Source organism: Moschus berezovskii, chromosome 16 (assembly GCF_049115385.1).
Source record: "Moschus berezovskii isolate FMDL1 chromosome 16, NW_MosBer_1.0, whole genome shotgun sequence".
In the NCBI taxonomy this organism is placed as follows: domain Eukaryota; kingdom Metazoa; phylum Chordata; class Mammalia; order Artiodactyla; family Moschidae; genus Moschus; species Moschus berezovskii.
In genome coordinates, this window is record NC_142475.1 from 12,284,236 (window position 1) to 12,294,665 (window position 10,430).

Genomic DNA, 10,430 nt, shown 5'->3' on the forward strand with positions numbered 1-10,430 from the left:
TAAGGTGAAGCTAAAAAAAATTGAAACTGTGAGGTGGTGGAGATGTTAACTAACCTTATTGTGGTAATCATTTTTGCAACATGTACTTATATAAAATCACTACATTATGCACTTTAAACTCACACAGTGTTGTCAATTACATCTCAATAAAGCTGGAAGGAAAAAAAATCAAATTTGGAACTTATACTTCCATTATACATATGTTGGTGTGTTTAATGATGACCTATGTTTCTCTGAGGTTCTGTTAAATTTTCTTCAATTTTTTTCTCTCTGTTCATTGGATTGCATAATCTCTATTGTTTGTTAATCCTTCTGTAAGTTCAAATCTACTGTGAGCCCCTCTGCTGTGTTTTTCATTTCAGTTATTTTTCAACTTCAGAATTTTCATTTGGTTCTTTTTAAAAGTAACTTCTTTCTCTTTGATATGCTTTGTTTATAGCAACTCTGGAAATTGACATCCCCCTGTCCCCTGGTAAAGGCTCAGCTGGTAAAGAATCCGCCTGCAATGAGGGAGGCCTGGGTTTGATCCCTGGGTTGGGAAGATCCCCTGGAGAAGGGAAAGGCTACCCCCTCCAGTATTCTGGCCTGGAAAATTCCATGGACTACACAGTCCATGGAGTCACAAAGAGTCGGACACAACTGAGCGACTTTCACTTCACTCACTGTCCCTTGGAGCTTGTTAATTATAAATGACTTGTTTATTTCTTTAGTGTTAGCTGGGCTATTTTAGTGATGTCTGTTTCCCCCACATAGTGGAGTCTCTCTTATAGGTCTCACATGTCACTGCCTTGAGCATGTACACAGATAGTCTTGTATGACCGTGACTTTTATAGGGCTCCTTACCATCTCTTTCCTTGACTGTATCCAGCTGTTAAGTTCCCCTGGTCATCAGCTGATTGCTCTATTTAGTTTTCAACACTCCCTGGGGTATAAATCTCCACAACCAATTAAATCCTGGCTCTTTGAAGGATAGTGTTAGAGGACAAGGTGGGTTTCTTCTTTTATTTATTTATTTTTATTTTTGGCTGCATGGAGTCTTCGATGCTCCACACAGGCTTTCTCTAGTTGTGGCAAGAAGGGGCTACTCTCTAGTTGCCGTGCATGGGCTTCTCTCTGCAGTAGCTTCTCTTGTTGCAGAGCACAGGCTTTAGGATGTGTGGGCTTCAGTGAGTGAAAGTCGCTCAGTCATGTCTGACTCTTTGCGAACCCATGGACCATACATGGAATTCTCCAGGCCAGAGTACTGGAGTGGGTAGCCTTTCCCTTCTCCAGGGGATCTTCCCAACCCAGGGATCAAACCCATTTGCCCTTCGTTGGTAGGTGGATTCTCTACCATTGGACCCCCAAGGAAGTCCTGTGGTTTGTTCGAAAGGTAGGGGAGCTCTTAGCTATCTCTTTCCCTGGTCCTCTCTGGTAAGCTAGATGGTCTATGGTTTAACTTGTATCTCTTACAAAGCTACCTGCTTAATTGCTTTCCATCAAAATCTCTATTGTTTTGAGTACTCTTGAACTTTCCTACACTCTGTTTCAAATAAAGTCAGTTCTTTCAGGGATAGCTTTGAAACTCTCTTTCATATCCTGGTTCTGTCCCTTAGGGAAAAATCAACTGAGCTACAGTTGTGGAGCTGGGAATGGAGACATAGGTGTGTGTCTCAGTGACACTCTTACTTTAGGAGCAGGCTTCTGGGTGGGGATGGTCTGGTCTTCTTGACATGCCTTTCCCAATTTGAAACTCTGTCCTACAAACTCTTTTGCCTCTCGATGAAACTGAAAGAAGAGAGTGAAAAAGTTGGCTTAAAACTCAACAATCAGAAAACTAAGATCATGGCATCGAGTCCCATCAGTTCAGTTCTTCGGTCACTCAGTCGTGTCCAACTCTTTGCGACCCCATGAATTGCAGCACGCGAGGCCTCCCTGTCCATCACCAACTCCTGGAGTTTACTCAAACTCATGTCGATCGAGTCAGTGATGCCATCCAGCCATCTCATTCTCTGTTGTCCCCTTCTCCTCCTGCCCCCAGTCCTTCCCAGCATCAGAGTCTTTTCCAGTGAGTCAACTCTTCACATGAGGTGGCCAAAGTATTGGAATTTCAGCTTTAGCATCAGTCCTTCCAATGAATACCCAGAACTGATCTCCTTTAGGATGGACTGGTTGGACTTCCTTGCAGTCCAAGGGACTCTAAAGAGTCTTTTCCAGCACCATAGTTCAAAAGCATCAATTCTTCGGCACTCAGCTTTCTTCACAGTCCAACTCTCCCATCCATACATGACCACTGGAAAAACCATAGCCTTGACTAGACGGACCTTTGTTGGCAAAGTAATGTCTCTGCTTTTTAATATACTATCTAGGTTGGTCATAACTTTCCTTCCAAGGAGTAAGTGTCTTTTAATTTCATGGCTGCAATCAGCATCTTCAGTGATTTTGGAGCCCCAAAAAATAGTCTGACACTGTTTCCACTGTTTCCCCATCTATTTCCCTTGAAGTCATGGGACCAGATGCCATGATCTTCGTTTTCTGAACGTTGAGCTTCAAGCCCACTTTTTCACTCTCCTCTTTCACTTTCATCAAGAGGCTTTTGAGTTCCTCTTCACTTTCCGCCATAAGGGTGGTGTCATCTGCATATCTGAGGTTATTGATATTTTTCCCAGCAATCTTGATTCCAGCTTGTGCTTCTTCCAGCCCAGCGTTCCTCATGATGTACTCTGCATATAAGTTAAATAAGCAGGGTGACAATATACAGCCTTGACATACTCCTTTTCCTATTTGGAACCAGTCTGTTGTTCCATGTCCAGTTCTAACTGTTGCTTCCTGACCTGCATATAGGTTTCTCAAGAGGCAGGTCAGGTAGTCTGGTATTCCCATCTCTTTTAGAATTTTCCACAGTTTATTGTGATCCACACAGTCAAAGGCTTTTGCATAGTCAATAAAACAGAAATAGATGTTTTTCTGGAACTCTCTTGCTTTTTTGATGATCCAGCGGATGTTGGCAGTTTGATCTCTGGTTCCTCTGCCTTTTGTAAAACCACCTGGAACATCTGGAAGTTCATGGTTCACGTATTGCTGAAGACTGCCTTGGACAATTTTGAGCATGACTTTACTAGCGTGTGAGATGAGTGCAATTGTGCGGTAGTTTGAGCATTCTTTGGCATTGCCTTTCTTTGGGATTGGAATGAAAGCCCCCGTTACTTCATGGCAAATAGATGGGGATGCAATGGAGACAGTGACGGACTTTATTTTCTTGGGCTCCAAAATCACTGTAGATGGTGACTGCAGCCATGAAATTAAAAGATGCTTGCTTCTTGGAAGAAAAGCTATGACCAACCTAGACAGCATATTGAAAAGCAGAGACATTACTTTGCTGACAAAGGTCCATGTAGTCAAATGATGGTTTTTCCAGTAGTCATGCATGGAAGTGAGAGTGGGACTATAAAGAAAGATGAGCACCGAAGAATTGATGCTTTTGAACTATGGTGTTGGAGAAGACTTTTGAGAGCCCCTTGGACTGCAAGGAGATCTAACCAGTCAATCCTAAAGGAAATCAGTCCTGAATATTCATTGGAGGGACTGATGGTAAAGCTGAAAGTCCAATACTTGGACCACCTGATGTGAAGAACTGACCTCATTTCAAAAGACCCTGATGCTGGGAAAGATTGAAGGCAGGAGGAGAAGGGGACGACAGAGGATGAGGAATCCAGTGCCACCTGGGTTCAAATGCTACAGGCTCTGGCTCTTTTTATGGAGTTTCAGCAATGTTTTTTGAATAAATATTTCTTCATTTGCTATATGCCCTTAGGTCAATTTCCGTAGGCCTCAGTGCCTGTTATTTTTTTAATTGTCATTGGTTACATTTGTTTCTCAGGGGCCTCCTCATAGTGCCATTCCAACTGTGGGAGTATATATGTAAACTTCAAAGCTATCAATGACCAGAGAAAAATTTACAGGACATTTACAGTAGTTGCTAATCAACTTTCTCTCCTGGCAGTATCATTGGTAAAGAAGTGGAATTAATAGAGTTATTGCTTACCTGAAAACTTGTGGCTGGAAGTATGGAATGAGGGAACGGCTATTTGTCAGTCTGGTAAATTAAATGTCCTATAGAAATGAAAAAATAGGCTCAAGTAATTGCTGCAAATACTGTTATAATACTATTTAGTGGGTTTCATAACCACAGTGACAAAGTACAGGGAGATGAGGATAATTGGGTCATTGGTGGGAAAGAGAAATTAGAGTTTAAGTAAAGCATTTTAAGTTCCTGATATGTAGCTGCTGCTGCTAAGTCGCTTCAGTCGTGTCCGACTTTGTGCAACCCCATAGATGGCAGCCCACCAGGCTCCCCTGTCCCTGGGATTCTCTAGGCAAGCACACTGGAGTGGGTTGCCATTTCCTTCTCCAATGCATGAAAGTGAAAAGTGAAAGTGAAGTCACTTAGTCGTGTCCGACTCTTAGCAATCCCATGGATTGCAGCCTACCAGGCTTCTCCACCCATGGGATTTTCCAGGCAAGAGTACTGGAGTGGGGTGCCATTCCTTTCTCTGGATATGTAGCTAGTGGTTTGTAAATGTGAGATTCCTATCGCACATTAAGTTTTTGTCCAGTTCCTAATACATAGCATGTGAGTACTTTCACAGCCCCTATATATAGTTTATCTTTTTAAAAGCATTAAGTATTGCATTAGAAATTAATGCTTTAAGAGTTAGCCCTAAAGTATGAGCTTATTCAATAAAATATATTGGAGTAACTTGCAGTATATATTTACATGATTCTTATGACCAACCTAGATAGCACATTAAAAAACAGAAACATTACTTTGCCAACAAAGGTCCGTCTAGTCAAGGCTATGGTTTTTCCCGTGGTCATGTATGGATGTGAGAGTTGGACTGTGAAGAAAGCTGATCACCGAAGAATTGATGCGTTTGAACTGTGGTGCTGGAGAAGACTCTTGAGAGTCCCTTGGACTGCAAGGAGATCCAACCAGTCCATTCTAGAGGAGATCAATCCTGGGTGTTCATTGGAAAGACTGATGCTAAAGCTGAAATTCCAATATTTTGGCCACCTCATGCGACAAGTTGACTCACTGGAAAAGACTCTGATGCTGGGAGGGATTGGGGGCGGGAGGAGAAGGGGACGACAGAGAATGAGACGGCTGGATGGCATCACCGACTCAATGGACATGAGTTTGAGTGAACTCCGGGAGTTGGTGATGGACAGGGAGGCCTGGTGTGCTGCGATTCATGGGGTCGCAGAGAGTCGGACACGACTGAGCGACTGAACTGAACTGAACTGAGGGGCTAATAATTCTTACAGCCAAAATGAAGTCACACACACACACTCTCTCTCTCTCTCTTTAAGAACTTTGAGATCCTTTCTTATTCTCCACTCTGTGATCGTTAATATAAATATATCTCAACCATTTTATTATTACCTTATATAATTTGATTTTAACTTTGAGTCATCTTTAATGGTGAGATGCAAAGAATTTTCACGCTCATACTTTACAAGGCCAGCTCTGAAATTAATCCTGCTTTAGTCACATGAAAGATGTACGTATGATCAGAATCAGGGTCTGGTTTCTTTCCATCATGACATGCTTTCCTGGAGCACAGAACCAGCTGGAAACTCCAGTTTTATAGCTGCTAGCTTAATCCAGATGAAAGCAGAGAAACAAAGGGATGTCATGTCATTTTTTTTCCAACCACAGCTGGGGAATCTTCTAGTTAAATGCTTCCACTTGCAAAGAGCAGAGGTTAACTTACCTTAATAAAAGTTAAGGTGAGAAGAGTTTCATTGTAGGAAAAAATGTCAGGAGCCAAGTCCTCTTAAGTAAGCAGTGTCTCTCATTTGCTGTGTGATGCCTCACTGGATATGTAACATGTAAACATATTGCCATGGTAACAGTTACCAGTGAGCCAACTCATTGGAAAAGACCCTGATGCTGGGAAAGATTGAAGGCAGGAGGAGAAGGGGATGACAGAGGACAAGATGGTTGGATGGCATCACCAACTCAATGGACATGAGTTTGAGCAAGCTCTGTGAGATGGTGAAGGACAGGGAAGCCTGGTGTGCTGCTGTCCGTGGGACGCAAAGAGACGTGACTGAAAGACTGAAAAACAACAGCATCTATTAGTTAGCTCTGCTTATTCATTTCTTATTTTTTTACCATTTACTTTGGTTTGGCCCGTTCCTAAATCTGGGTCATGGCATCACTTCAGCCTCAACTCATTTTTTAAACGTCCCTGATCTGTTATTTCAAGTTTCTGAGAGAGGGAATCTGGCCCAGCTTGAGTTTTTGGACTAGGCCACCAGGCATACCTAGATGGTCATACAGCAAATAATTGTCATAACTAGGATTTAAGGCTAGGTTTGCTCCCTTGGTTCAGATGGTAAAGCGTCTGCCTACAATGCAGGAGACCCGGGTTCAATCCCTGGGTTGGGAAGATATGGAGAAGGAAATGGCAACCTACTCCAGTATTCTTGCCTAGAAAATCCCATGTATTCTTGCCTAGAAAATCCCATGGACAGAAGAGCCTGGTAGGCTACAGTCCATGGGGTCGCAAAGAGTCGGACATGACTGAGCAACTTCACTTTGCTTCCTTGGCTGGCTTTTGGCATTCACCTCAGGTTTATGGAAATGGGAAATCTAGGAGATGGGGACCTCTTGGCAGAACTGGGCAACAGCCTTGGCCCAAGAGGTTCTGAGTCTGGGACCTGGGACCCTTTGCTGCAGTGCTGTAATGCTTGTACCTGGACAAACATCTACTTCAGCTACAAAGGACAAAGAAATTTTAAGCAACTAAGAACAACTATGTGTGTGCGAGTTGGGGCAAAAAGATACAAAAAGACAAAAAAAAAAAAACACACCAAACCGCCACTTCTAAAGACCCTGGAGCAAAAGCAATGTACTCCACGTGCCCCCAGCACACACCACAACCAAAGGAGTGGGCAAAACACCTGATATTAAAGAGATATTACTTTGGCAACAAAGGTCCCATATGTGGACACACTCCTACCATCACCCCATGTAAGGAACCTGTTACTTGTTATAGCTCCCCTCTGCTGCAGTGGGGGCCCCAAAAGAGCCTTGCCTGGATTTCTTGACTGGCCTCTGGTCAATTTCTGTTGATTGAGGAGGGCCAATAAACCTGGTCAATGTCATTTCCAGATTATTCTAGTTTCGTTCAAGGAGACAGAAGCCAAGAGAGCATGGAATAGAGTCTAATGTGAGGGTTTGGCATGGCGGGTCTAGAGCCCCGAGTGCACAGTGTTCAAAGGACCCTTGTCTGGAATCCAGGCTACTCTAGCAAGGATGGGCACTGCAGTGGCTGGCCTGCATTGAGGCCACGACCCTGGAGTTGGGTTCACGCAGGGAGGCATCCTGACTCTGACGAGTATTTGGAGAATACTGCCTGGCACTAATGAATGGAAACCAAGTCATCCAAGTAAGGGGAAGTCTAACCCTGATGCTGGGAAAGGTTGGGGGCAGGAGGAGAAGGGGACGACCGAGAATGAGATGGCTGGATGGCATCACCGACTCTGTGGACATGAGTTTGAGTGAACTCCGGGAGTTGGTGATGGACAGGGAGGCCTGGCGTGCTGTGATTCATGGGGTCGCAAAGAGTCGGACACGACTGAGCGACTGAACTGAACTGAACTGAACTGAACCCTCCTCAACAAAGACTTGCAGAGGCTTGGTGTCCAATTGAGCCTCAAGCTAACACAGAGTTAAGACCAGCCTAGTTGGTTATGATCAACCTAGACAGCATATTTAAAAGCAGAGATATTACTTCGGCAACAAAGGTCCATGTAGTCAAGGCTATGCTTTTTCCAGTAGTCATGTATGGATGTGAGAGTTGGACTATAAAGAAAGCTGAGCACGGAAGAATTGATGATTTTGAACTGTGTTGGAGAAGGCTCTTGAGAGTCCCTTGGACTGAAAGAAGATCCAACCAGTCGGTCCTAAAGGAGATCAGTCCTGAATATTCATCAGAAGGACTGATGCTGAAGCTGAAACCCCTGTACTTTGGCCACCTGATGCAAAGAACTGATTGATTTGAAAAGACCCTGATGCTGGGAAAGATTGAAGGCGGGAGGAGAAGGGGACGACAGAGGATGAGATGGTTGGAAGGCATCCCCGACTCAAGGGACATGAGTTTGAGCAAGCTCCGGGAGTTGGTGATGGACAGGGAGGCCTGGTGTGCTGCAGTCCATGGGGTCGCAGAGTCCGACGCGACTGAGCGACTGAATTGAACTAACAGAGAGGGGGCGGGGGCCGCCGCCCACCGAGGGGGCGGACTGGCTGCTGAGGGTCAGGGACGGAGTCCACCCGGGCTTCAGAGAGACCCGCGCCCCCCACGAAGGCTTGGCAGGGCCGCGGTCCCGCGCCTCCTCGTCGCCTCCACGGACCCCGTGGAGGGCGTGCTGATGGCCTCGTGAGCTCAGCCTGGAGACCCCCAGTCCGCGCTGTTCGGGGCGCGCCGGGTTTGAGTCGCGCGGTCGGCAGCGGCTCCGCGGCGGCCCCGGGGGCGCCCAGGCGCGCGTGGCGGTGCCCCCGCCAGGCGGACGCTGTAATCCCGCCGGCGGGCGGAGCAGATGGCGCACCGTTCCGCGCGCGGGCCCGGCGTCCCAGCTCCGCGGCCCGGGCCCGTCTCCCAGGCTGCAGCCTGCGCCGCCGCCGCCCGGGGAGTGGAGGTGGCTGACGGTGTAGCTCGACGTCGGGGCGCCGGCGATGCCGCGAGGGAGAGAGCCTGGGGCCTCGGGGTGGGGATTCTGGGGTCCTGTGCGTGATGCCCGTGCCCTTTCTCGAGTCAGTCCAGAGGCACTCATGTTCGCTCGCCTTGTTTTTTATTGTACGGGGCAGATGCAAGGAGCCAGCAATTCGGTGCAGAGCTGCAACGACAAACGGAGTGAGACGTGCCGCAGGAGGCGTCAGGGATTCTGGCTGTTGGGTGCACTTACTTATTGCAGTGACAAAGCTAGACTGCGTTTTAGAAAGCAGAGATATCAGACACAAGTACTTTAGCTGGGCACGTCGTTATCCACAAACATGTCTCCATTTTCCAGACTCCCTTGCAGCCAGGCACAGCAGCCAAACAACTAAGTGCTGGCCAATGGGATATGAGCAGAAGTGGTGTGTGCAACTTCTTAGTGTGTCCTCAAATGAAGTGGAATGCACCCTGCTGTATCCCACTTACCGTCCCCTTTCCCGCTTCTGGTAGCTGGAATGTGAACAGGATGGTTGGAGATGGAGCAGCCATTCTGTACCAGGAGGTGAATACCAGACGCTGAGGATAAGCAGAGCTACAAAGACAAAAGGAGTCTGGGCTTCTGACATATTACCTCTGGGTCTCTTTCCTGCAAGAGCTATATGGACTTCATCTCTCTTTTATTAAATCTCTTAATTTTTAATTTTTGACCAGCACATGGTCAGTGTAGTTAATGTGAAAGAAATCACTATCTGGATGAGATATCTGCACCCCTGTGTCCATTGCAGCCTTATTCACAATAGTCAAGACATGGAAACAGTCTAACTGTCCATCATGTGGTGTATATATACAATTGAATATTATTCAGCCATAAAAAAGAAGGAAATCGTGCCATTTTTGACAACATGGATTGACCTTGAGGGCATTATGCTGAGTGAAATAAGTCAGACACAGATAGACAAATACTGCACTATCTGACTTATATGTGGAATCTTCAAAAGTTATACTCACAGAAACAATAGAATTGTGGTTGCCAGGGATGGGGTGGGTGAGAGAAATGAGATGTTGATCAAACTTTCATCAGAAGATAAATAAGCTCTGAGGATCTTACTACAGCATGGTGACTGCAACTAACAGTATTTCCTTGAAATTATATATTAAATATATTCTTGAAATTTGCTGAGAGACTAAGTCTTAAAACCCCGTACACAGAAAAGGTAACTATGTGAGCTAATGGATGTGTCAACTAACTTCACTGTGGTAATCATTTCACAAATGTATATGGATCAGATCATCATATTATACATTTTAAATTTACACAGTTTTGTCAATTATATCTCAAAGCTGGAGGGAAAAAAAGCCAGTGTGATGTAACTGAGAAGAACCCACAGAAAATAAACATATATGTATTTTGCATTCCTGAGACTCTTCTATTGCACTGTCTCTAAACATTAAGTGTTAAATGTTTTTGTCTTAAAAAATAAACAAAACACCTCTGAGAACTGCCCAAGTTATAATTAACAGCTATGATTCCACATCTAAACCCATCCTTTTGAAGTCTGTGGGGGTAGTTTATTCTGGGATCTGACTTCCTCTTGAGGGGGCAAGGTGTGATTTAAAGTGGCTGGCTGCTCCAGTGCCATTGTCATAACTGACTGGCTGCTGTTTCCTGGAACCTGGAGTGTGTGGCTGGCAGCCAGGCCACTGACAAGATCGGCAGCAGAGGCCCGA